The 27612-nt window shown below is 31.9% G+C and overlaps 1 protein-coding gene and 1 pseudogene across 2 annotated transcripts in view; both read left to right on the forward strand.

Annotated features, from left to right (window-relative positions):
• The window catches only part of pb (homeobox proposcipedia), a 118628-nt gene that overhangs the window by 9672 nt on the left and 81344 nt on the right, over nt 1-27612 (forward strand). The gene's annotated exons all lie outside the window — the stretch shown is intronic.
• LOC143189418 (uncharacterized) lies at nt 3704-3802 on the forward strand (annotated as a pseudogene).

Genomic DNA, 27612 nt, shown 5'->3' on the forward strand with positions numbered 1-27612 from the left:
CTTGCCATTTGGAGCGCAAATCGAAACGTCGGATCTGCAAGTTGGGGTGATGCAGTAGATATCGCGCGCGACCCCTCTCCCCTCGCCCCGCCGCCCCCGGGAACGTTCATCCGTTCGTTCGCTCTCCCTGGTTGTATAATAATTCGGTAGTCTGGTATCGATTGCGTTTAATTAAGTTTTTAAAAGTGAAGGGTCGCCGGTTTTATTTTTTTCTTCCTTCTGTATTTCAATCGATTTTTTTACCATTTGTCTTTCTGATGCCATATGGTCATAAAGTTAAATCGCAATTCATACTGTATATATTAAGATTCATCCTTTCAATATTCAGAGTATGCTCTTGAAGTATTTTAGCATTATTTACCAATATGCTAACCAATTTCCAACCACAATATAAACTGAATAAATGCAACCAACTGTCACAATTCTGCTCATATATAACTGTTAATGTAGAATCTATAATTGCTCTTGCTAATCTGTAACTGTAATATACTGTAATGTAATAACTGTAATATATATAAATTTACATGAAATATTTTAAAGTTACGTGCCTCAGTCAATGCATCCTAGAGTCATAGTCACATTTCTGCTTATCTCTAACCGTTAAAAATTCAATTTGTTCATAAAAATTTCTTAAATTTTAATCTCTGATCTATAAATAATTGTAATTTAACTGATTTTCTTTTTTTTTATGCTTTGATAACTAAAAATTTATCAATGATATTTACATATACGTAAATTATTTGTTTTCTTTCTTATTAGCTAATGTATTAATGGCTGTAATAGTTAATGTTAATGTATCTTAATAATGCTATAACTATTATTTTTAAACACTTTTCCTTAGGAGTTTCATCAGAGAATATTATATTTATCCCTGAGTGATGAGTTCTCTCCAGTTCATTTTTTTAACTTCTAGTTTGTTTGTTTGTTCCAACCTGTTTGTTGTTATATAGCACATTAGATATATTCAGTACAATTTTAACTTACAAAGTATTATATTAATACTGTTCTGTTATGCCTGAATCTACTCACAAGCAATACAAGTGCGGGATAGATATGTCAGTATGTATATCACTAATTAAAATTAAATTAAGCTATCTTAAGCTAAAGACAAGAGTGACACGTACACCATTCACAAATTTATTATTTCTTGATTTTTGTGGTTTGATCCGCTTCGATCTTCGGATTTACCACGTGAAGTTCACTAGTTCTAATGTTTTCACGTTGTTGTGATTTAATAACCTTCCTTTAAGTAGCAGGCCGAAATATTGGATAACTTCCTAGATCTGTTTTTGATTTTTAGCTTATCGTGCAGTTTTTTCCTAACAATAGGCGTTGAAGGGTTAAATAAATACAGAACTTTGTTTTGGCAAACGTTAGATTACTAGTCAGTTTGATGTCTTAGTTTATCCCCATGTTTGCATCCCATATGCCCAAATATGCTGTATTATTAACTAAAAATGAATCTCTTTGATCATCGGTTCAGCTTGGTAACATTTTCCGCATAACCGTTAGAGGTGTTTAATTTTGATTCTGATCGATTGAGGGATTTGTTTAAAGATATTTCAGTAATTCACAGTAATTCTGAATCTATCAGTGTTATCAAAAATAACAAAAGACATTTGTTGCTTTTCTTATTATATGTAGAAGGCATTAAATACATTATTGGCAAAACAGTAAGATGATAAAAAATGCGTTTACAATATTTGTCTATATTATTCTTTGTTATAATTTTTGGCATTATTTAATTATTATCTTTCCAAATAAAATAATCTTTAATTTGAGATATTCCTTAGTACTTTTATGCAACGTATTATATAAACTCTTAAATTATTATTTCTTATACATTTAAAATTTTATATAAATTCTTTATTTATATTGTTATATAGCAAAAATGTAGTACTCTATTATTATATCGCTATTAAGGTGAAAATGCAATATAATTTTCCTTTAAATAGGTACATATCTTTATCAAGAAAACCAATATGTGAATATGATCATTAGTGTCAACCATATCATCAACGGTTTGGGTTTGCATAATATTCCTATGAAAATATGTTCATATTCTAAATGAAAATTATCAATTCAGAATTAACAATGAAACGAATTCTTCAAATCAGATCAATATTTGGATTTAAATTTATTTGTTTTCCTTTATTTTAAGATAAGCAAACAGTGTTTTGTTGTCAAGAAATAACTTTTGCAATATCACAGATTCATAATTGTCATTCATGACTATAAAATGCCAGTAATGATGAAGGTGAACTAAGGTTCATTAATGGAATAATATAAAAAAATTAAATGAGTGAGAGTCTATATAAATGACTAAGTAATGATATCATTTATATCTATTATATTTTAAATCTACATTTTAAAGTCTGATTTTCACCAACCATTTAATCTGAACTAGCTCCAGTTCTTAACGTGGGCTTCGAACTACGATCCTCAGCATTAAGTCTTCCAACTGACGTGACCGACTTAGATACTATTCCTGAAGACATCTGGATTTACACTGTTTCTTGGAGACTTATTCAAATACATTCAGAAAGTACATGACCTGCAGGATTAGGTCCCGCGACTATCACAGAAGTAGCAACATCGTCCTATCGCCTTAACCACTACGGCTACCAAGCCTATTATGTAAAGCTATAGTGCTGGCTTAAAGTAAAATAGTTCATACTAGATATTACCAATTATATACCCTAAGTTTACAATATCTTAGAAACCTTTAATGATAAAATACAATGATATTGTTATGCCCGTTTATTAACTTTACTTTTTTTTTCTGACAGTTGAATAAAAATAAACTCGAAAACAGATAAAGAAAAAAAAGCTTCTTCATGCTTGTAATTATTCTGTTTTTAAGTAGTACCAATGATTTCAGTTCTTAATGGTGATTAGTAGAGTTCAAGTTTCAAGAACATACTAAAATAAAGAGAAAACTTCTAACAACTGGAAACGCAAGACATTTCTGTCCTTTGAAAAATGTTTTACAGTAATAACAAGCAAGCCGACCACGTTAAAAATCTTTTATTCTATTTTTTCCCCGATAATGTCTACGGCGGAAAAAAGCGGCTTTCGTGCCTCGAAGTTCGTTCTTTCGCCGGGATCATGAGGAAAGACATTAAAATATTATTGCCTTGGAACATGCGAACTGAAAGAGGCGGTGACAAAAATGCACGCCATAGGCTTTTATTTCATTGTTTCTTTGGTTTCGGTTGGCGTTTTTGTGTCTCCCGTAACGGAACGGCTGCCGTCGCCACCGCCTCCCGACTACCTCCTCCACATCCCCCTTTAGTTCAACTAAACAACGGGAAAAATAGAATGCATCATATCGATTAGTTAATTAAGTTTGATATGTCGCCAGCTGAATAGACAGACCCAAAATTAATTACTACTGTAAAGTTCATAAATTGTACATAACTAATTATAAGTAAAAAGGATTTTTGTATACCCAAACTTTCATCTGAAATGATATTTAAAATAACAACCAGTCATTATTAGTTAATATTAGGTAATCACCACCCTATACTTATTCAATCTTCATTCAGAAATCGACTAGGTTTTGAGTATTTACTGCTGTGTTATATTTCGTGTAGAAACTACGGAAAGGCAGATACCATTAAAAGCACTTGCAAGTAGATCTGCATGCATTACATACCATAAACTTTATTATGTCACAAAATCGTTATAGTACTCACTGGCTATTATATACTAATATATATACTAAAGTTGGTACAATACAAAGAAGATTAGCATGGCCCCTGAGCATGACACGCACAATCGTGAAGCGTTCCATATTGCTAATCTCATAGCGGGCTTGGCAGTGTACTTGTGGTGGATAACCGGGCATTCCGTTTCAAGCTTCCTAAACAGGGTTAAACATTCACTGCTGAACTCTTCGCGATACTCAAAGCTTTATCCTACATCACAACAGAATCTTTCAAAGAATGGCTAATCCTTACCGATTCGAAATACGAAATGCTCCCAAAGTTTCCACGAACTGAAGTTCAACCATCCTCTGGTCACCCGTACCCTCTATGTGAATGGCTTCAGGACAAGTTTACTTTCTCACGTTGGAAAATCGGAAAATGAGCGCGCAGATAGTGTGGCTAAATCGATAGCCTCCTCCTATCCGTGTCCATACTAGTCTTATCCTATTCGCTTCTTGTTTCACCAAGAACGATGTATAACGTCGTTGGGCTCAGAAGGCTAACCAAAACAGGCTCTTTGAAGTTAAAGCTGATTTTTTACCACAACCACTAGTTTTTACAATTTTCAGCGATACTATAATCGATCTATTTTGGTAGTTTTTCAACATTTTGGAGCCGTTTATCAACCGAAAAAAAAATCAGAATGCGCTATATCTGATGAGTATTTTAGATGAGATCGAGCTTACCATTAGAGCTGCCACAGTGTGTGCTTTATAACTCTTGGAACATGTGACCGACCATTTTTTTGCAAGAGGTTAAGTTCGCCTCTATTACTTGATATTATTAACCCTTTTTACGACAATACCTCACGCAGTTTGTAAAGTTGACATTGTTCAGGTTCTAATAGTTCTTAATACACCACATCTTGCTGCCCGCTTTCGTCAGTATGGATGATTCTCCTGGACTAATCCATGAGTTTTGTATATGAGATTGTCATAAGAGATCCACCTTTCATCTTCAGTTCCAAGACCCTACAGAAAATAATTTTGCTTGAGAAATAATAAAACCGCCGTATGGAAAGTGTACATTTCTACATTAATAACATATACAACATTAGTAAAGTACATATATAACATTAGTAAAGCATGTCGAAAATAGCGTTTTAAGCATTCTTTGATAAGCGTCTATATACAGTGAATAACTCAATAATACTACATTAAAACTGTTATTTTATGTAAAGAATTGCCAAAACCATAAAATTCTACCGTTACAGACTGTTTGACATTTGCTTACATTTATTATATCATTGATATACATTTCTTACATTGGTAATGATTTTTTCATTTTCACAAACAGATATCGCTTATCAAAATAAATGTCAATTTCATAAATAAATAAATAGACATTGAAATAATAATTACACTTTTTATAGACGATTCTGAAAACCAATTTATATACATTTAGTAGACTTCAAGTTTGGAGTTAGTTTTTATGATAATATTATTATGAATTTTAACATGTTTTCTTTTACATGAAATTACAGTAAAATTGTTAATATTAAAATGTTTTTAGGTAACTGAACTGTCAATCCACATATTACGAATACATTATTATATTATTACAATATGTATATTAAAATCCTAAATTGATAAACAATAAAGTTATTATTATTATTATTAATCTTACTTATTGATTTATACTTTTCGGTAATTGTGGTAAAATAATATTAACCTTTAGTAACCTTATAAGGTTCATAGTTTAATCATATTTTATATATTTAAATAGCAACTAAATGTTACTCTAGTACTTATAATTGACTGTAAAACATAAAAAATTATTAATACAATTACTATTTTACTTTCAGTAAAAAAAATCGGACGTTCAAGCTCATCATGAATTTATATTAACTATAAAATGCGATAAATTTATATTTATAGCCGGATAATGAAAGAAGCATGTTAGTTTTCGAGGTTTTGTGGCTTGATATAGTGGCTGGATTATTAAAAACTAAAACGATAATGATTCTCAATTTGTCATATATACGCTTGCCACTTAATTAATATGAAAAATTCCTCTTCTAATATCTGTGGAACATGTTCTACGATAATTATTTTATAGATTTTTTAATATAGGACTTTAGATTTTTACTTGATGATCTTCCAATAAATAAATAAAATATATGTTAAAATATATAGTAAATAAATAATATTAATTGATGATCAACGAACAAATATAATAACATGGGAACTTAAAAACCGTTACTTGTTTTTGTGAAATTATCCTTTACATTTACAACTTAATTATAAACAATGATGTATATACAAACCTTTAGGAAAAGCGGCTCTGGTATAGGAATTTCGGCAATCGATTCAAATTAGTTGCAACATTTATAATATTATAATTTGGTCCAGGTATGGTCATCTTCAAAAACCTTTAGTTAGTAAAAAGGTTTAATACTGAGGACTTAACGTGATTTAAATACCAAGTTAAGCAGAAACAATGTTTAAGAAAACAATAAAAGGTATATAATTAGCTCGACATAAGCACAATGCCTTTTTGCAAAAATCAATGTAGTTGCCTAGATTTTTTGGTAGGTACCTAAAAAAGTAGATTTTGCGATACATTTTCAAGATAGATTTTTACTGACTCAATGTATAATTTATATTCTTCATCAGTTGTGGTAACGTACAACTTGTTGTACTATGTGCTTGTAAATATGAACAAGTTTTTATAAAAACGCATAATATGACTAATAATTTGATATCAATATTTATCATGAAAGAATAATATCTCACTTTTTTGCTAAAATATTAATCGGTATAGATCCGAAACAAAAATAACTATATTCGCTATATATATATATACATATATATATATATATATATATATATATATATATATATATATATATATATATATATATATATATATATATCTATATATCTTGAACTATATGAGCCCATTTGTTTGACGTATCTTCAAGGTGACAGGATAGACCTCCTACTGTTGCGATAATCACGGATTGGAATCCTGCTGGGGCGTGGTGGCAAATGTATGTTTATGATTGTTTTTAATTGTGAATGTCCAAGGTAAGGAAAGAGTGTAAACTCCGACAACCCAGTAACCCCAGTAACTAAGCTGAGTAAGAACGGATGACAAGTTGACCACTCGACAGTCAGTAGGCTTAATATCAGATGACAGTCAATTTTGATATAATTTGATTATATTATTTTTTAAAAGGAAAAATTATAAAGTCAACAGTTCCCTTAAAATGTTTTATAATCGTAAAATCTTACCTCATAATCTTTTTAACCGACTTCAAAAAAGGAGGAGGTTTTTTGTTCGACTGTATGTTTTTTATGTTTGTTCAATGTTCACCGATTACTCCGTCAATTATTGACCGATTTACAAAAATTTTTTTTTTTTTTGGGAAGAAGGTACTTCCAGGCCCGTCTCATTGGAACCAAGTCAGCATCTGTTGGTGGAATCTGGTGGAAGGAAAACCTCAAATTTCAAAGGCACGTACAATGTTTTCATATAATTATTTATCAAAAATAATCAGATATTTGTGTATAATGTTATTGCGGAGCTGGTGGGACGAAGACAAGTCCTCAACGGTTAGTAGTTACAGGATTTTTCCTTAAATATTATGGGGACTTGCAGACAACTAATTGTATACTTTGAACTTACTTAGGTAAGCTGATAATGAAAGCAGGGACCGGACCGCTATACTTCTCAAGGGTTTTGAAGAGCTAGATAAAGCGTTTGCATACCAAAGTCCTTCAGTGCAAGAACCGTTCAGTTTGCATTTTAAGCACTAACCATATCATATGAGAAGCCGTAAAAATATTGCAGGCGACTTCCTCTATGGTATAGTAGTTAGAGCGTTCATTTAACACGCTTCTTGTTATTGTTCTAGTTTGGTTAGAATATTTATTAGACACCCAAGCCTGAAGCGGTCCCTATTTTCAATCAGTGTTTCTTTATTACTATTTTTCCTCATATATACTTGGCCTACCCATTATAATACATATTTTTAACACGAGAAAAATACGTTTTAAAATAAAATATGTAGATAATCGTCGTTGTAATAACTAAATATAAATAAACAAAAACCCTATTTTATCTATCTATCACACGAATTTTATATTCTACTATATACACACAATTTAGCTTAATACCTACCTAAACATATTTAACTATTTACAACATTATTTTAACTACTTATCAACTGATCAGTTTGAAGTTGATGGTGAGCCCACACAATAGAAAAATAATAATATAATTTTGTGTCATACACACAAAATTAAATTACCAAGAGAACAAATCTAATTTTTTGCTCATACCGATTTCAAAATTATCAATAACCATCCCGGAGAATAACTGGTCTTACCCAGCTTAATTACTGACGGGACTGGGAATTTACATTAGTGGTTATTCATTGTCGGATTTTCCACTATTGGCTTTCGGTCATAATCAAAAACATAAAGTACATCCATGTCCCAGCAGAATTCAAACTCGCGACTATCGCAACAGTAGGAGGACCGTTTTGTCGTCTTAATTATTACGCCAGCCAAGCCGGCATAATCATTTTTACTCCGCATCATAATTGTAAACCTTATAATTAATATTTTTATACTTCTGTAGGTTATCCGCTAAATTTAAAAAAATATTGAAATGATTGTTGCAGATCTTTTTTTAACAAAATATATTTTGTTTTAAATGCGTCTATATAGATAAATGACTTGATATTGAAGAAAAATCGGCGAGAAATGCTCACTAAAGTCACTAAACTAAGTACCATCATTTAAATTTGTTATCGTTATTGTTATCGACTTTTTGACCACACCTGATCAACATATAACTATATTTTCCTAAAAAAATATGACACATCTTAATTTTGATATATATTTTGATTATATTTCCCTTTGTTTCACACAAAAATACATTATGTTAGTCTGTTATTGTTCATTGTCGGAGATCGAATCGGACAAAACAGGCGAAAAAACAGATTCGAACAGACACGCCAACCGACAAATCTATCAATTCCGATAACAATAAATTTCAATTAGACACCAAATTGGGCCGACGCCGCTTCACATTCGTAAAAAGCATTGTAAATGCCGGTCCAGCATCGGATATGACTTAATAGAAACTGTCATAAGCCTTTCGCGCTAATGACGCAGCGGCGGCGGTGGGTCCCGGCGGGGGGGACATGCGGGGCCGGCAATGGGATAGGACGCGATCCCCCGGTACAATTAACTTCTGACGCGCGATGCCTCGACAATTATTAATCTGAATCCACAGGTTCTGTTACTGTTTGTTATTGTTGATGGCGACCAACAGCCGATAGTTTTACTACATTTCTTGAGAAGAGCTCTCGTACCTTCTGTTTTGTTTTATATAATTATATATAAATATATTTGCATACATAATTCTATTAAGATAGAAAATAAAAATGCAATTGGAAATAAAATTTTTATTCTTATGTCTTATGAAGAGGTCAGAAAGCATTATCAAAAACGTGGAGAACAATTACTACAAAATCGAACGGTAAAAAATAAAAACCTTTTAACACAAATATGTCCAATTTAATATAAACTAACAACTACCAACTTCCATCAATTAGACATTCTATTTACTTAAGTAATTTCGGCTTATTTATGTCGCTCGACGTACATTGAATTATATATAGTCAATTCAAAATAGCAGTGACATGGGAAACGTCGCAATGTTGCCGCAGCTACTCTGAGTTTTAGTACATCTAGGCACTGACATATAACGAAATTTTAATATAAATAAAATAATTAAACAGATATTTTATTAAACATTTAATTAATTTAACATTATAGTACATCAAATGCATGTATTATCGAAGAAGTTAAAACTACAATTAATTTTACAGCCACAATAAATTATAGGATTCTAGGGAGCATATTTATGTTTTACGCTTAGTTCTTGTTTCTTTCAATGTAATGTATATTTTTAAAGCCATTATGATATTACTGCATTTCTCTTTGGTTTGTTATTATCTGTATACATATTTCTTGATAAAACTACATTTAATTACTGCATCCTCCTTAATGCATTGGCCATATCTGCAAAACAGTTAGTGTTATTTCTCTACTCATATATGTTAACTAAACGTTTATGTGTATTCTGCACACACGTGCAAACAACAACATACATGCTGATGAAGCTTTCACACTCTATAACACAATAACCAAGCTGTTTAGTTCCAATCTATTAAAAGCTTGCTCAAGATTATTTTGGATTCAAAATACAGTGATAGGGAGGGAGACATAATTTTCTGTCGCCATAACATTCAGTAATCTCGTCTACTATATATCTTTTCTCAGGCTTAATTCTAAAAAATAAAATTACATAACATGCAATTAAATATTTCATATTTATTTACCGAGTAACAATTTGAAATAGTTCTTTAACATGATTTTCTCGAAACTTATTATTATGTACTTTAGGCCATTAATTAAATGCAGCTTTTGTTAACGAACTTGTTAGGATTTTCTCCACCAGTGTACTATATATATATATATATATATATATATATATATATATATATATATATATATATATATATATATATATATATATATATATATATATATATATGGTAGATATGGTGCATTGTACATAACTGAATTTTCAAATTTCTGCAAAGACAAGCTATGGTTCATTTCTTCATGGTAGTCACTTTTGGACTTAGAGAATCACTAATTCTGCACAAATAATAACACCACTCCTGTTTCCAACATGAAGAACAATATGTCTGCAATGAATACATGTTATGACTAAAAAAACCTAATCGATAATTATTCCAACGTTTACCTTTTTCCAAGAACTTTTGTTGTCTTTATACTATATTTATGAACACCTTGCCATGAGCAACCCAATATACCATTCTGGAATATTCATGGCTCTTTTAAATACATAAATTGATATAATTCTTCCTTAAGTTTGTTATATGTTTTTAAATTATATATTTTTAAAATCAATCTCTGAACGTTCCATTAAACCTCTTAGTGGGTTGTCTTTACACCACTTAAATCCTAGTTTATCCAACAATGTATGAACGGATGTTCTACATCTCTCAAATAGCTGCATGTCTTTTGGATCTTAGTGGATACTTTCCAGACTAACAATTTCTACTGAAATAATTGTATTAAATTATGTTTCGATTGAAAAAACTACTTACTGTTTTATACATTTCGTATATTTGATCTCTGGAACACCAAGATTGATCTTGATTCGTCACCTGTTTCACACAAACGCGGTTTCTTTTTCTCGAATTTAAGGTTATATTGTTTTTTATTTTTTGATATATTTTAGTGACCCTGTCCGTACTAATATAAAGTGCAGCTGCAAGGCGCAAAAATATATTCAATAAAAACCGCGGAGATTTCAAATTTATTAAAACAAGGAGTTAAAACAACGTTTGCCGGTTTATAACCCGTAATAATAATATTTTGAGGAATTTTCAGAAGTTTGGCAAATGGACAACTTTTGCAGGCTCATTCCGTTACATGTTCGAACTTCTCTAACAGCATTCTATCTCTTTTTAAATAGAATAAAATGACAAGAATAATATTGTCTTACTATAAAACGAACTTACGACAGATATATAATATATTTATAATAATATTATATATGATAAATATTTATATGTATTTATATCATGAATTTTATTTTCATATCGTCCTCTATATATATTTGGAATTTCTAAGTAATATAATAAAATATCGGTTTCGTATTTAAATAAATTTTACCATATTTGTATAAATTTTTTATTTACATGACATAAACAGTAAGCAATATCCCGAATTAATTTATATAATATGTTAATTACAAATTAATGTAGACTTAGCAGCATTTCAAATGATGAAAATATAATTTAAATTATGTTATTTTAAATAAACATTAAAATAATATACACAATAACACAAAATATAATACATTAAATATACTGAATCATGTCCCAGAACCACATTCCGTCCCAAAGCCCTTATTACAATATAATTCGAATAAATATTAATTTGGTGGAGAACACAAACTGCACAGGATCTTCGTAATGAATTCGGCCAGCATTTCCAAGATGGATCGACCAAATAAACTTATTGCTATTAAATAATCAACTTTGATATTTTTTTCGATTTTGCTCTTATACTACTTGCATATAATATCCAAAGTTCTAGGAATATTTTGGCATAATGCGGTTTTTTGTTTGTACTTCTTTAATTTTCTCGTTTAATTTCATGTGCTATGTAATTTCTCAGATGGAAAATACTCTACAATGTTTTGATTTTAAGTGTCAATCAAAGACATTATTCGTATTCAACATTGTTATTCGTACTAATTAAATATTCTATAAGTGATTATTCACCCTCCTCTAAAACGATGTTACAATTACAATATAGTGGGCACACTAAAACCTAATCCGTTTCATTTTAGGCAAATCATGTATATATAGTATAAGTTAACTAGGATATGGACAAGGACTAATCCCTAAGAAAATTCATTAATAACTTTATCGATCTCTAGTCAAAGGGTGCGGTGTCTGCAGAATTACGACATGCGAGATGCCTATAATAGACTAAACATGATCATAAACATTCGTCGTCAACGAACATATTTAAAGTATAAAACAAGAAATACAAATTTTATAATATTTTTCGTTTGAGTTTCTTATTGTTTCCTTATAATATTTATCACCAATTACAATTCGAATGTTCAGTCTTGAATAAAATATTCAAGTCATCAACAATCTATATTAACTTTCTTTCTTCCTTGATAAATCATTCTTAAATATCTACCTATTATTTCTTGATTGTTGCTGTTATTCACTTGCTTTGACATTCAATTGAATTAAATCTTCATCTAATATTATAAACTCCATCTGTCTTAATATTCCTGAACTTAAGATCAATATTTCATACTAATATAGTGCAAAAGTAAGAAGTATAACTTCCCATAAATATTGTTTATTATAATTGCTGTATTTAGTGTTTACTTTTACTAAAATTATTTAAAGATAATTTTCATTCAGGCTATTTAACTATGTCTGTCATCATCACTAAGATGATGTCAAATTTGTTCATTAAACTTTTATCGTTCTTCTGATCTTTTTGAAATTAAAATGCCTAAGTTAAGAACATATAAACCTTTTATTTATTTACGAATCCGGAAATCTTACTTACTTTTATTCAATTTGAAATAAATTAGGATGAACATGAACTCAAGTAATAAAAAAAGTTAAATAACAATCTGAAAGATAATAAAAATATGTCTTTTTATATAATATATCATCAGAAGTATCAACATGAAAACTTAACTATAACAAATATACAATTTAACATACCAATGAATAAAAGTTAGTATGGCTGTGGATTTTCAATTTGCATATATAATTTTAATTTATATCTACCATTTGGCGCACATTTAACATATATTGTAATTTTTATTTTCATACCGTTATACAAATATTTGAAATGAATAAATAAAATGGCAAAATTTTGGCTTCATATTTAAATTAAATTGTCCTAGATATTTTTATATAGTTGTATTCATATAATAAAAAGCAAATATTATCACATCTCGTATTAAACAATAAAATGTATATTTTATGATAATAATAATATTTTTAATTAATAATATTTTATGATAATTAATAAATTAAATTAAACCCAATGCCGTTCGAAATAAGGGATAATGTTATTAAAATTTTATTGTATTAATTGAGAATTCAATTATAAATATAGTATATTTACACTCCTTTAGGTAGATTTATAATGCTAATTTATAAGTTCTTTTACAAGACTTCTTTGTTCCTAACTATCAGTCTATGATTTTTGATGTACATAATCAATACAAATTTTTCGTGGACTGGCTATTAATATAGTAAAGTTAAAGACGAACATCAAAAATATTCAGATACTACATTGCATTTCTTTTATTTAAACACAATTTCTTTTTAGTTTGATAAATAGCTAGTGATTTTCTTGTTCAATAAAAATAGAGATGTTAATGGAAAGCACATTTATATTTATAAAATTTTATGGAGACAATTTGTTTCAGTACAAAAGTTTTATGTGTTGTTGTTATTTAAAGTGTTTAGAAGTGGCGATTTCTACGTCTAAGAGAAAAACGCAATATTAAAAAGGTACCATATTTGATTCACAAACAAGGTTATAATAATTTTTAATCATGCATTGACAGGTCAATTGAAAAGTCCCCAGCTTGGCACGTAGATGGCGCTACTAGGATTAAATCCATAAGTTTTGTAGTTAGCCCCAACCCTCATAAGATGCGTGTATAAATTTGACACCTGTCGGAACATTAGTTTGTGAATCATAGCCTTTTGAGTGAAGCAACTTTTTTGTCATAATTGTGAAAAAAATGGATAAAAAGGAATTTCTCGTGTTGAAAAAATATTACTTTTTGAAGGGAAAAAATACAGTTGAAGTAAAAAGTCGGCTTAATGCCGAGTTTCCAGACACTGTCCTAGGAAAATCAACCATCAAATATTGGTATACTAAGTTTAGACGTGCTGAAATCAGCACCGCAGACGGTGAACGCAGTGGACGCCCAAAAGAGGCTGTTACCGACGAAAACATTTAGAAAATCCACAAAATGATTTTGAAAGACCGCAAATTGAAACTGAAAGAAACATCAGATACTCTAAAGATTCCAACTTAACGTGTATATTATATTATATACGAATATTTGGGTATCAGAAAGCTCTGTGCAAAGTGGGTGCCGCGCGAGCTCACTTTTGACCAAAAACAATGACGACAACAACGAGTTAATGATTCGGACCAGTATTCGAAGATGATCAAGCGAAATAAAAAGAATACCCGCTGGGAAGAAATATTCGTTGAATGAAGAGATGATCGACTAAACTGAGGCATATTTTGAAGCAAACGACAAATCGTACCACAAAAATGTTATCGAAAAGTTGAAGGGTCGCTATAATTAGTGTATCACCCTTGAAGGGAATTTTGTTGAATAAAAAAAACTAATTTTGCAAAAAATTATTTTACTATGGTAGGACGGGGACGTTTCAATTCACTTGTTATTTGAAAAGATGCCAAGGAAAGCATGAAAGACGTGGAAATGTCACAAAAACACTATCAACATTTTACTCCACTCATCAGACATACCTTCTTACGATTACCATTAGTGGCAATTTTTTATTGATCTTACGATGTCATCCCCAAATGCATTATTATAAATCTATGAAAATGCAATTTTACTTTATATACCCCTAAAAAACAATACAAAACAATAAACATTAAATACACTGCATCAGATTTATTTTTTCTCACGATCAACATTCCATTCCACCCCCCCCCCCCCTTTATTAATGAGATATAATTCTGATAAATATCAATTTGGTGAAGGAGCAAACTGCACACGATCTCCCTAATGAACTGGGCAAGCATCACCAAGACGGATCGGCCGAACAACAAATAGCCCATCCAATAAAACCGAAACAAATTGATTGCCGTTGTCCCGATCCCGATACCAAGACTGTTATCAAGACGCTGAACGGTAACGACGTAGTTAACAACAAGAAAGATGGAACGGCCTCCGTCAGCGGCTCACCAGGATAATCTGTAAACTAGTCGCTCGCCCCTGCGAAACGATTATTCATCTCGTTGCAAGAATTTAACCCCGAATGAGCCGACCGCTTAAATAATAAAAACTTGCCGAGAAAAAAGTTTCACTAATTGTTCAACGAATTAACTTTAAATACATAGTGTATTATATTTGATATAATTTAATAATTGAAATATAATATAAAGCAATGCTATAGATATAAGGTTAATAAAATATTTTTGGTTTTTCTTAATATAGGGATTTAGTCACACATATCTAGTAATACTTAACGAATGAAGATATATTATAGATTCTTTGAAAGGCGAACATCCATACAAGATTCTAGATATAAATATCAAAAAATATAAATAATAAAATAGCTAAAATTTAATGGGCTTTGGAATTGGACATTTCACAAGCTCATTTTCATCTTATTTTGCTTTTTTACTTCCGAAAAAGGGAAAATGCAGATCAGATTCATCAAAAAAATGTGGTCTTCAGATGAAATCGGTTTGTTCCGGAGTCATTCTGGAAATTTCAATGTTATGTATGAACCTCGCCCTAACCGGTCAACTGTTGATTTGGTTGAAGACTACATACAAAAGAAGCTCGACACTTCAGTTTCCCATTAATTGTCAATGAAAAAAATCAAGGACCGAGTTTACATTTGTGGATCTCTGCTGAAATGAAAAAAAATTAAGCCAATTTTAAGACCTATGGCGAACAGTTAGAAGTGGATAACGCTTCATAATAATATGCGAAAAATATTGTCGTAGACTCCCAAAGAGACTTTATAAACGGTTGAGAATGACACCAAAGAAGGCATGAAACCATTAAGACGACAACAGTTGAATTTGGTAATAATAAAGGCCAAGAATTATCATTAGGAAAGGCGTTGTCTTCCACCACAATCACGTTAAACCACATACAGTTTTAAAGACACAATCTCATATATATCATTTATAACGGAAGCAATGTTTGTTATCCTCATATGAAGTTCTCTGGTACTGAGATTTTACTCAGACATGTAATGTCCAAGCCACTCAATTTTCGATCAAAATTAGTGGTAATTAGAAAGACGTGGGAGAGAAAAAAGTATTTTTTCTTACAACTCAATCACTTTATCGGCTCAAATCATTGTGATAATTGCAACCAATTGTGATATCCTTAATGATTTTGTTAAATATGAACTTTGAACAGTTAAGTCAGCTTCACCATGCATTTCTACAACCAATCGATGCTTATGAACTAGAAATATTTTTATATTAACTTGACTCATGTTTTCTTAATTCATTCTCAAGTCCTGTGACTCAGTTTTGAACGATGAAAATAGATTATATTCCCGTTCAGAGACCACATAACTATCTTGCTGAAGAAATCTGAAAATGTGCCTATGGGATATGTCTTTCTTTCGAGATGGTATATTACCAGAAATATGGGGAAAAAGTTAAATATATTAACATAAAAAAATAAAAATTCGATTTTTTTTTGGATTTTTCTCAATTATGCGCTTTTTGAAGTGAAACAATATCATAATTTTGGTACGTGCAAACTCCTAATATATTCAAAAGTGATACAATGATATGAAAGAGTATTAGGAAGGTAATTAAGAATGTAAAATTATAGAAGCAATTTAAAGGGCCTGATTATAATGTTTTCAAGCTTTGTACACAATTTCTTGATAATAATTTTATTGGTATACTTAAAATGGACATATTCACTATTCAGTATGTGTGAGTTCCTCGAATTATGATATAAATATATTTTCAGTTCGTTGAAAGTATCTGAATTTGTACCGAGTAAACCATATTTGCGGGAACCTTAACTTTTTTAATTTAATTCAATTTAAAGAAAAAGGCGACTGAATATCACTGAATGCTGTGTGAAGTTTATAGAAATCAGGCTTCATCGGTTTCAACATGCGAATACTGGTTTCAGCGTTTTAAAAATGGTGATTTTGACGCCGAATGCAAAGAGCGTTCAGAAGAATCAAAGCAATTTTAAGACGACAATTTGAAGGCATTACTCGATGATGATCCATGTAAAATGCAAAAAGAATATACAGAATTGTTGCAAGTAGCATTTACAAACGCTTGAAGGATTTGTACATACCCCAAAAGCTTGGGTGCTTTATGAATTCATGCCAAGAGTTATTGAAACATTGAACTGCAAAATCGAATATATGTCTTGCATTGTATATTAACTGGTGATGAAAAGTCACCTTGTCATCTACCAACATCAACGACAAAGCCGAGTATCCATTGTTCGAAGTGAATTGTAATGGTATACAGCTTAGTGTGGTGTACTATGTGTAGCTAAAACCTAATAAAACCATCAATGAGGATAGATATTTAGTACAATTAATGCCTTTCAGCCAAGTACTGCACAAGAAACGGCTGACCCGAGATTCCTGAATGAGCGATCCTGTTGGCACTCAACTGGTTCACTGAGCAGGACCATATCATACCAGACGAACAACACGGGTTCGGAGCCAACCATTCATGTGTACATCAGGCCACTAGATTGGCCGCAGAAATTCACTTCGCCATGAAGAAAAAACACAAGCTCTACACGGTCTTTTGAGCCCTAACAAAAACGTTCAACAAACTTTGGCACAACGACCAAAACCGTCGAAGCAGGTTTACCCGAGGACTTGATAATTTTACTGATTTTACTACTCGGAGAGGTCCTTTCAAGTAAAGATTGGTAATACACTCTCCAGTCCTAAATCAGTCTAAGCAGGAATCCCCCAAGGTTGCCCATTAGCCCCAGCATTATCAGCCTCCTTATATCAGATATTCCAATGAAGAAAGATGTTGAAACTGCCCAATAAGCAGATGAAGCAGATGATGAACTTCAAATTCAATTGAACGCCACGGTCCAATGGTTAAATTTCTGAAGGTTGCAAATCAACTCCCAAAAAACCCAGGCCATAATCTTTCACAATCAGAGAGACATCCGCGCCTACCAGCTGAGAGCGGAAAAACTCTCAATCCCGTGGCGACGAAAAGCTACATCTCTTCCTGATCTTTGACCGTAGATTACTATAGTCTACACAGATAAATAAAGCAAGAGAATTGCTTGAACCCTACCCGCCATATTCTTATAGCGGCCATCGATGGTCAATACTTTAAATAAAATACATTGTACCGTGCAATAAAGCTTAAAATTAAAAAATGCTTTTAAAATTATTTAAAAGATCAATATTTATAAACTATTAATGATCTACTTATTAATCCAAATATTTATTGTTATAGTAAATGTTGCTGCATTAACTTTCCATTATTAATATTCATCATTTCTTCATTATCATCATTTTTATGACAAAAAAATATAATAAAAGCAATATAAGAGCACAAAATTATGAGTAATACGCCATGTTCGGACACAGCTCATTCGATGACCTTCGCGTTTCAGACATCACATAACAAACACGGCTAAATGAATACAACAAAACCCAAATAAAACCCATAAGCCGAACTATATGAACACAACGAAGAGACGGATACGGCCGTGCGTCGACTTTCTTTTAATTCCTTTATGTTTTTCGACGTCGAAATTAATCAGTTTTAATATTCGGCGAGACGAACGTTTTGCCGCATCTTTGAAGACGTAATTTTTCCCTGGAAGACGGCATAAAACGCGGAGGCCCCCCGGGTGATTGATGGACGACGGCTCCTCCGCATCCGTCGACAATAAGGGACCCGAGATTCGTTTTTGGAGCTGTGAAATTTCGGGTTTTTGTTCGGGTTAGTGTCCTAGATGGACGAGGGGATGTACACGGTTTTTTTTCCTTCGGTTCGGCTTTATCGTCTTCTTCGCTTGCCACGATGGAAACTAACGTTAAAGAATATTGGTCGGACGATTATTTTGTGCGCTTTAGTACAATCAGTCTTTTTCAATTTGACGGTACGGTTTTTTTTGCTGGATTAAAAAGCTGCGAAACAAAATATATGTATAGAAGCTTTTGAATATATGAATATTTGTAAAACAAACTATAAACGGACTATTAAAATAAAGCATTTGTCAAATTTTCCTCAATCTAAGAAGCACCTATAGAAAATTCCTTTTCTGAAGTAGTTTTTAATGCATTCTTCAATTTGGTTTTAATTTCCTTAAAAGTTTTAATATGTGCTGATTTTTTAATAAAAATGTCATTAAGAACCAAAGCTGTGTAAGAAGATGTATTGTCATGGCGAAAAGATCATAGAGTTATTGATCCGTAATTTCGATCTCTTGAAATAAATAGCATCTCAGAGATGAGGGATAACCGCTTTTTTAGTAACAACAATTATTGTTGACAAGTTCGGCCTTTTTGCCCTAGAACATGGTATTTATATCTTGCTATTTCTGTCTATTATCTTTTCATATATCATATTGTAGTGTATAATACTCTAATAGTATTTTGCTAGATCTAACAGCAATAAATATTATAGATAGATATTTATTTTTATTGATTTTACTATTAGTGCTAATTACATAAATTTTACCATCATTGCAATAGTAACTAATATAAAACTGTTTGCCTGTATTCCGATCATTTTTTCGCTCTAACAATGCATTTATTGAGAAATGTGGATACAATATATATTAAACAAAATATTTTTCATCATTTTAAACAATTTGTCCCGTTCTTTCTGGTAACATGGTGATATCGACATATAATCATGGATTCATTTTTACAATTCTCTAGAGTATTGGGGTATTTTCCGACAATACGCCGTTCAGTTTATGCATTTGACGTCGGTAGACATTTTCAATAGTAGTTTAATTCAGTTTTAACAGCTCGTAATACTCTCCAATTTGCTTATCCCACAATCCTACTACTTCAATGACGATGTGGATGGTTTGACTGGACTAACGCGTGACATTGTGCACTTGGTATTATCGTAGTAGATCCAGTTTTCATCGCCAGTCACAACATCCTACAAAAATATTCCTTTTTTGAGTGACAAACAATGAAAGCGCTATATTGAAATAGTTTTCAATCAATCCATTTTCCTTTCATTTAAATCTTTCCCACCGACACTACCATCAAAAACATCGAAATTAGATTGACATTTCTTAATTTCATGAATAGATGTCGCTACTCAAAATACATATGCATGCTCCTAATATAATGATTTGCAAACAAAAGTCGAGACGTTATATACAAAACAATTTTATGAGGTAAGGTTATAATATTGGTCGTCTATCAAATAAGAAATGAAGAAATTTTCCAAATTTTCTGATAATAATTTGATTAATATGTTTTAAATTGATTATTAATGCTCATGAATTATCGCATGTGACGAGAAATTTATTGGTTATGAAACAAGACGATCGAAACTATCACTACAACATGGTATACCTACTAGAACGATATACTATATGAGATTACATGGAGAAAAAGTTAACTACAAGCCAAAATTATTACATTCCTATTCTGCTGCGAATCATGCAGTTTATAGATAGTAAATAAGTGATATAATTCTACAAAGATTAATATTTTCTTCACTTCTGAGGACCAACGAATGCGTATCAATAAATACACGAATATGAAATGGGAATAAAATATATTGTTACAAAAATTAATAGTTTTCAATATACTCACATTTTCCCTGACATTTAATATAATTATACTAAACCGTATTAAACTACGACAATATATACGATACGACCATATATTTTTTTCCCAACTTCCGTATCGAATTTGTTCAGGGAACGTAAAAATACAATCAATTTATTGCTTAGTTATTTAAATATCCATTTGATAATCCATGAGTAACATTCTTTATCTAAAGTCCTAAAATACAGACGTTATGTACTTACTTTCAGAAGGTAATTCATTTCATATATTCATTTTTAACCCTTTTTCATAAAAGATAATGATCTCGTACCCTCTAAACTGCAAACTTCTATACTAAGTGCTGTAGACTATATTAGTTCACAGCTACTTTAGTCTACTTTGTTAACCTTACATCTTGAACTGCAATGCTTGTACCATTAATTTAGGGATTAATAGTATTTTTCAGAACATGGATGTTTCTAATTCTATAGTTTATGGCTAGGAGACTATGAGCACTTTTAATTGGCCTTTAGCGACCTCATATCTTAAACGGCGATACTTTTAACCGAATTCCACTTAACCATATCAAGGAATGTTTCGAATAACTACGGAACGATTACCATCCTACGTCGGTCTGTCTTCTTTACTTAATAAACTGTTTATTTTCTTGACCAGTAAACTAATTCTAGTTAATAGAATTAATTCAAAAGAGAATATCCTTATGATATCTCCAAGATTATACCGTAAACAAAATCTTTTAATTTTTAAAAATATTTCATTTAAACAGGGCGAAGAAACAGTTCAGTGACTGTTCAATTAAGTTCAATTCCCATATCATGTAAATGAGACCTAAACACATCACTCGCCCATTACATCACCAGACACCATACCGATTTCGTAGAATATTCAGCATTCCATATCCGTATTAATCTCGCAATATAACATATATGAATCACAACAGAAACCGGAAGTTTTAAAACTTGCAGGGTAATTAACTGCCGCGATGTCAGAAGCGGAAAAATGTCAAACGGCATATAAAAAGGCGGCGGGGTAACGGTCGCCAAAGACGCGAAGATGTACATCGGAAAAAAAAACGCGAGGTCGCCCCGATCGAGAACAATGTCTCGAAATTGCCAAACGGTCTTCCGAGACCCATAAAAATTAAAAACTGCTGTGCAGGAATTAATATTTTATGCAAGCGCCGACATAGGGGAACGATCCGAGCCCTTAACCTTAAGGAAGCGCCCATAAAAACGGCTCACGTCTGATAAATCTTCTGCTGGGTTCTTGAGGGTCGATCATCGAAAGGCTAGCGTGACGTATTACTTTCTTTGTAGGTCGCATGAAAAATATCTTGTGCCAATGTGGCCGTATAGACTTATAGCTATCAAGTTATCCTTATTAAGTCGTAAGTAAGTATTAAGTCGTTAAGTAAATATCGTCATATATATATATATATATATATATATATATATATATATATATATATATATATATATATATATATTACATTGAAGCAAAACAAGTCCTATTCACACTAACATATGATGATACCAAGGACATAAGATGATTGTTTAAAGATAGTGACTCTGCGATACTAAGAATGATATTCTATTAGATTTTGACAGGATTGACATGGCAATAATTTTATACGATCAAAGAAGTATATTTCTATATCAAGCTAATAAATAAAGTAAATGTTTAAATTAGGGATATTTATATTTCTTCAAAAATTCTTCAGCTGCAAAATTAAAGATTGGCGTAAACGCTAAAAAAGATATTAAAGAATTCAATAATTTTTCATCCAATATATAGCCCAAAACTATAGCAGTAGTTCGTGTGCTGATGGTAGATAATAATTTTATACGATGAAAAGAGTATAAAAAGTTGTCGCACCACGCTATTACCACTAAAACTAGTTTTCACACTTATTCTAACCATAGTAATTCAAAGTGTGTTTATATTTTCAACCTCTCACTATCCATTGTTAATAGGTTTTTATGTGCACGCAATTTCACTTGATGTTTGTTTTTCAACATGGGTTAATTTACTAACTAATCTTTGGTACCTCGAAGTCTTTATGAATGTCCTCATTTCTAATGTAACGCGGGGTATTAACAATTCTGCAAGGAATGTGTGGAATTTGGATGGTACCGATATTGAATTTTTTACAGCCCCATAGTTGCAAATTGTAGCTCTGTTTGGTTGACCCTCAAACCCCTACAAAGTTTTGCTTGTTCAGTATCAACTACATATTAACAAAACAAAATAAAACCTACCCCAAATTATTCAACGTACTTTCCGGAAATGTCTTCCTCGACTCATTGCCCTCTTGTATCTGTATCTGTGTAAATAAATAATTCTTTGTAAAAAATAGAGAAAAGCGATTCACAATATGGTAAAAACCAGAACTTTAAAATAAATATACATGACTCAAATATATGATATACATATGGTGTTTTAAAAACGAAACTATATTAAATTTCTAACGCTAAACACGCCTAAGGAAATAGAACAATACAAATACAAGTTTCTTGAACTGTCGGTTAATCATAGTACTCATTATAGAATTAAATAAGGCAGTTAAGATTGCGGTTTATGTGCATCTGTTCAGGAAATGTTTTAGTTCTGATCTTTAAACATATGTCTAGTAATATCAAGATAACTGAGCAGTCGCTGGGATTGTCCGATATCGGTGATGGTGTAATTACAGATCTAATTATGATAATGTGAACTAATCGCGCTACTGAGACATGACGCGTTCGTGTCGGTGAAGTTTCTCGGTGGAAAAATGACACTTATCCTCGTCGCGGTGACCAGGAGTTAGCCCGACGGTCTCGGACATCATTTTTCAAGCGTAATCGGCATGCCGTCCGATGACGGTGCACATTCGACCTCTCCGAAGGGTAATGAATTGATCCAGGCTGCCGTTTTCCCGCCGCAGGGGTTGGTCCTGCCCATGGGGGAGCTCTCGCCACTGGCGGGAACCACCGAGCGCGGCCCACTGTGCAGACTCATCTTCCGATTTATTTTTCATTCGGATTTCGGCTTTTGTACCACGCTACGTTTACCGTGGCAAAAAATTACAGTATTTTTTTCTTCCGTTTTTTTCGCCGTGTCGGCTTGCGTCACTGTAAATCCTAACTAATTGTTAATTTTGGGTTTGCGATGGAAAAAAAGCTCTTCAGCTCAAATTATGTTATGAGATCAGACCTGAATAAAAAAAACTACTACAAGGAAATAGATCTGGCTTATTAACTAGATTTATAACACGAAGTTACACAACAAAATTAGTTTAATTTATTATTATATAAGCTTTGAATAAACTGATCAATGTTCTTAAAAATATATAGACAATCAGACATTTTTTCCAGCAAAAATTAAACGAAACTAAAACTGTTTTTTCTTTTCTTAACTTGGTGTTGTATTGGTAGAAACATTTAGTCTATGTTACTCCCCCTGGTGGCTATTTGGCTCGAACAGTTATTAAAATTATTGATTAAAAGCGAATCAACGTAAGTGACGCTGTCCAAGTTCTTAGTTTTAATAGTCACCCAACAGGATTATTTTTCTCAGGCATCTGAGCTTCTCTCGATTTTTATCGGCTCCTGACTTATTCTGGTGTTGATTTTTTATCTTATTTTCTACCACCAGAACCTTCAAATGAAATAACCGATGTTAGATCACAATATTTATGGATTCCAAACCAATAGTATAGGAATTCTTAAAAGCTTTATAAGTTGTTTTTTACAAAAACTATTGGGTATTGGGCATAAATATTTTTTTTGCTGAATTCAATTAGCTAAAATAGTTGTTTTCTTCTTCATGTTTGTTTAGGTATCAAATATTTCTTAAACATATAAATCATTCAAATTTTTATTGATTTTATTATAACAAAAAATTGCATTTATTGTCTATTATAATTTTATATAAATGGATTCCTTTAACAAAATCAAATATTTCCAACATATGTTGCAACCACCATTTAAATAAAAAATTAAAACAGCTTCAGATAAATTAAGAAAAAAAGAAACTAGTTAGTTATCACGCAAATTCAGTTATCAATTGTGTCCAATATTCAGTCAATCATAAAGCCAATTTGAAGTTACAAATATGAGGTTGCATTAATACATCAAACCAAATAGTTATCCAACGCTGATAAAACAATGTTTTTCGATTAACTATCTCAATGCCTATAACCAACGAAGAGCTTCTGGATGACCTCGAAATCAAATAAAACTTATCCAAAATTTCGGTTTAACAGTAATGTGGAGGCAATAAAGCTACTGGACAAGACGCAGGAAATCAGAAGAATGAAGCGAGTCAAACCACACGAACTTATATAGTGTAAACTGTTACTCTTAACTTTAGCATAAGCAATTTTATTTTAATTTGATTTAGGAAATTATCACTGATGTATTTATACTATATTTGTATTGCTTGTGTATAGATGCAAATACAACAGAACGTTAGTAATTCATTAATTTGTAAATTAAGATTGTACTAATCATATCTAATGTAAGATGTAATTAATTAAAACATGTATACAATAAATAAAAACAAATTCTAAAAAAGTAATAAATATCATGAAAACAAAAGTTATATTCTTATTGATTATATACATACACTTAAATCATAAACTTAGTTCGAATTTTTCTCAGTTGAAGACAAGTGCAAGCGAAAATCGTTGTAACTTAATCTAAAATAATTTTATAATGATTGCTTTTGCCTCTCTGTATTTCAGAATACTGTAATCCTGAATCTTTTAGGTAATTATGCAAATGTAATTTTAGGTCATCATTTTTAAAAAATTTTATATATCTTACACACATCATTGTATATACAAATAAATGTGAATTTAGTTCAGACATGAAACATTAATTCTGGAAATTCCTATTTAAAAAGTCGACGCTTTCTCCACGTTACAGGATCTGATGCATTGCCGCCCTTAAAACGCTATTTCCGCAAAGGCGGACTGCGTTTTTGTGGTGGATTTAACGTCTTTATTTCCTCCTCCTCCTCTTTCTTTTTTTATTCCAACGCAGATCCCCATAAATAATCAAACGCTGCAGCTCACCTATATAAATAAGGGTAAGAAGCGAGACCGAAGCACATTTTAGCGGAACACTGCCTTGGAATTATTGCCATTGCTGCAATCAGCACAAGTCATTAAGTCCCCTACTGTTTATTCATTATTCTTGGCGAAAACACCAAAAGAAATAAATGGGATAACGCTAGGACTAAAGAAAAAACAATACATTTCCTTAAATTTAAAATAAATGATGCTCGAATCCATTGATTTGGAATAAATTGTGACATAACCAATTCTGATTTTATTGTTTCCTCTTTATTGCCTACGTACTACTTTTGAAATGAATTGTTATGGTCTTCAAAATTGACGCAAAATTGGCGCAATCAATTTGAAATTGTAGACCATTTGTCTTTGGCTCTGGTGCTTGTTAAAGCTCTGAGCTGGTCGTTCCTACATAAAATCCCCGTAACAGTTCACGTATGAGTCTCCGAACGCCTGTTCGGTACCGTCGCGACGTTATTGCACTTTTTATTCTCTTAGTTTCCTGTCATGTTCAGTCCCTAATCTCTAGCATGGCCGCTTTCTTGCGCGCCTGCATTTGTCTCCTCTTGGCTGCCATTCTGGGTATCCCTTTCCTCAAAATCAATCACCGTTTCGGCCCGAACGTTGATCCTTGTAACAGTTTCCTCATCGACTAGCCCGTCTACGTTTCTTAGCTGGTAGTTTCTGTCGGCTGTCCGCTGCCTGTTTCGGGCTTCTACCCTTTTTCCAATTTCCCATGTCTCCAAGATATGCGAAAGCGCAATCAGTGCTACAAAAATTTAATTTTGATTTCGAAACAAGTTCTTAGCATGCTTCTATAAACAGATGTGGCAAAAGTCCCACTATCACTTTAAATGCGCGCCATCTTCGTTATGTGACGTTTAGCTTAGTTTCGCTTTAACCATTACGTTGTGTAGACAAAATGTTATTATGGATAAATATACGCCACAAGAACGAGCAGAAATAGTGACAATATTTATTGAAAACAATCGCTCCATTATTTCCACTCAGCGGAAATTGCGTCAAATATATCCTAATCATTCAGTGCCTCATAAAACTACAATTTATTGATTACATGCGAATTTTCGACAGTACGGTACGACAGCAGACAGACCTCGTTCTGGAAGACAATAGACGTCTTGAAACGCTCAAAATGTTGCTCGAATACAAGAGAGTCTTGCAGAGTCTCCAGAAATATTCAACAACAATTCAAACAAACAATTGGGAGATGTTACCCACAGTTACAAATTTCTGCACGCAGTTTAAAGTGAATTTTTAAAACTGACTTGAAAATGGTCCCGTAAAAAATTCAATTAGTCCAAAAATAGCTACCGATAGATCCTGATCAACGAGTTGAGTACAGTAACGCAATACTAAGGCTGTCTGGTGAAATTGAAGATTTTTCGTCTAAATTGATAAGCGATGAAGCCCATTTTCTCAGTGGCCACGTCAATAAACAGAACAGTCGGTTTTTGAGGAACACAGAATCCTCAATTAATTCATGAAACATCATTGCATCTACTAAAAACAACTGTTTGGTGTAGTATTTATGCTGGAAACATCATTGGTCTCTATTTTTTTGAAAATGACCCAGATGTCGTAGTTACTGTTACTGTTGAACGGTACCAAGACATGATTCGAAATTTTCTTGTGCCTGAAATGGAAGAGCAAGGACTAGAGGATATGTGATTTAAGCAAAATGGGACCATGACACTCACAGCTTG

Source organism: Rhynchophorus ferrugineus, unplaced genomic scaffold, assembly GCF_030347505.1.
Source record: "Rhynchophorus ferrugineus isolate W39M unplaced genomic scaffold, kcgeb_rfMv2 rfM1, whole genome shotgun sequence".
NCBI classification, from domain to species: Eukaryota; Metazoa; Arthropoda; class Insecta; order Coleoptera; family Curculionidae; genus Rhynchophorus; species Rhynchophorus ferrugineus.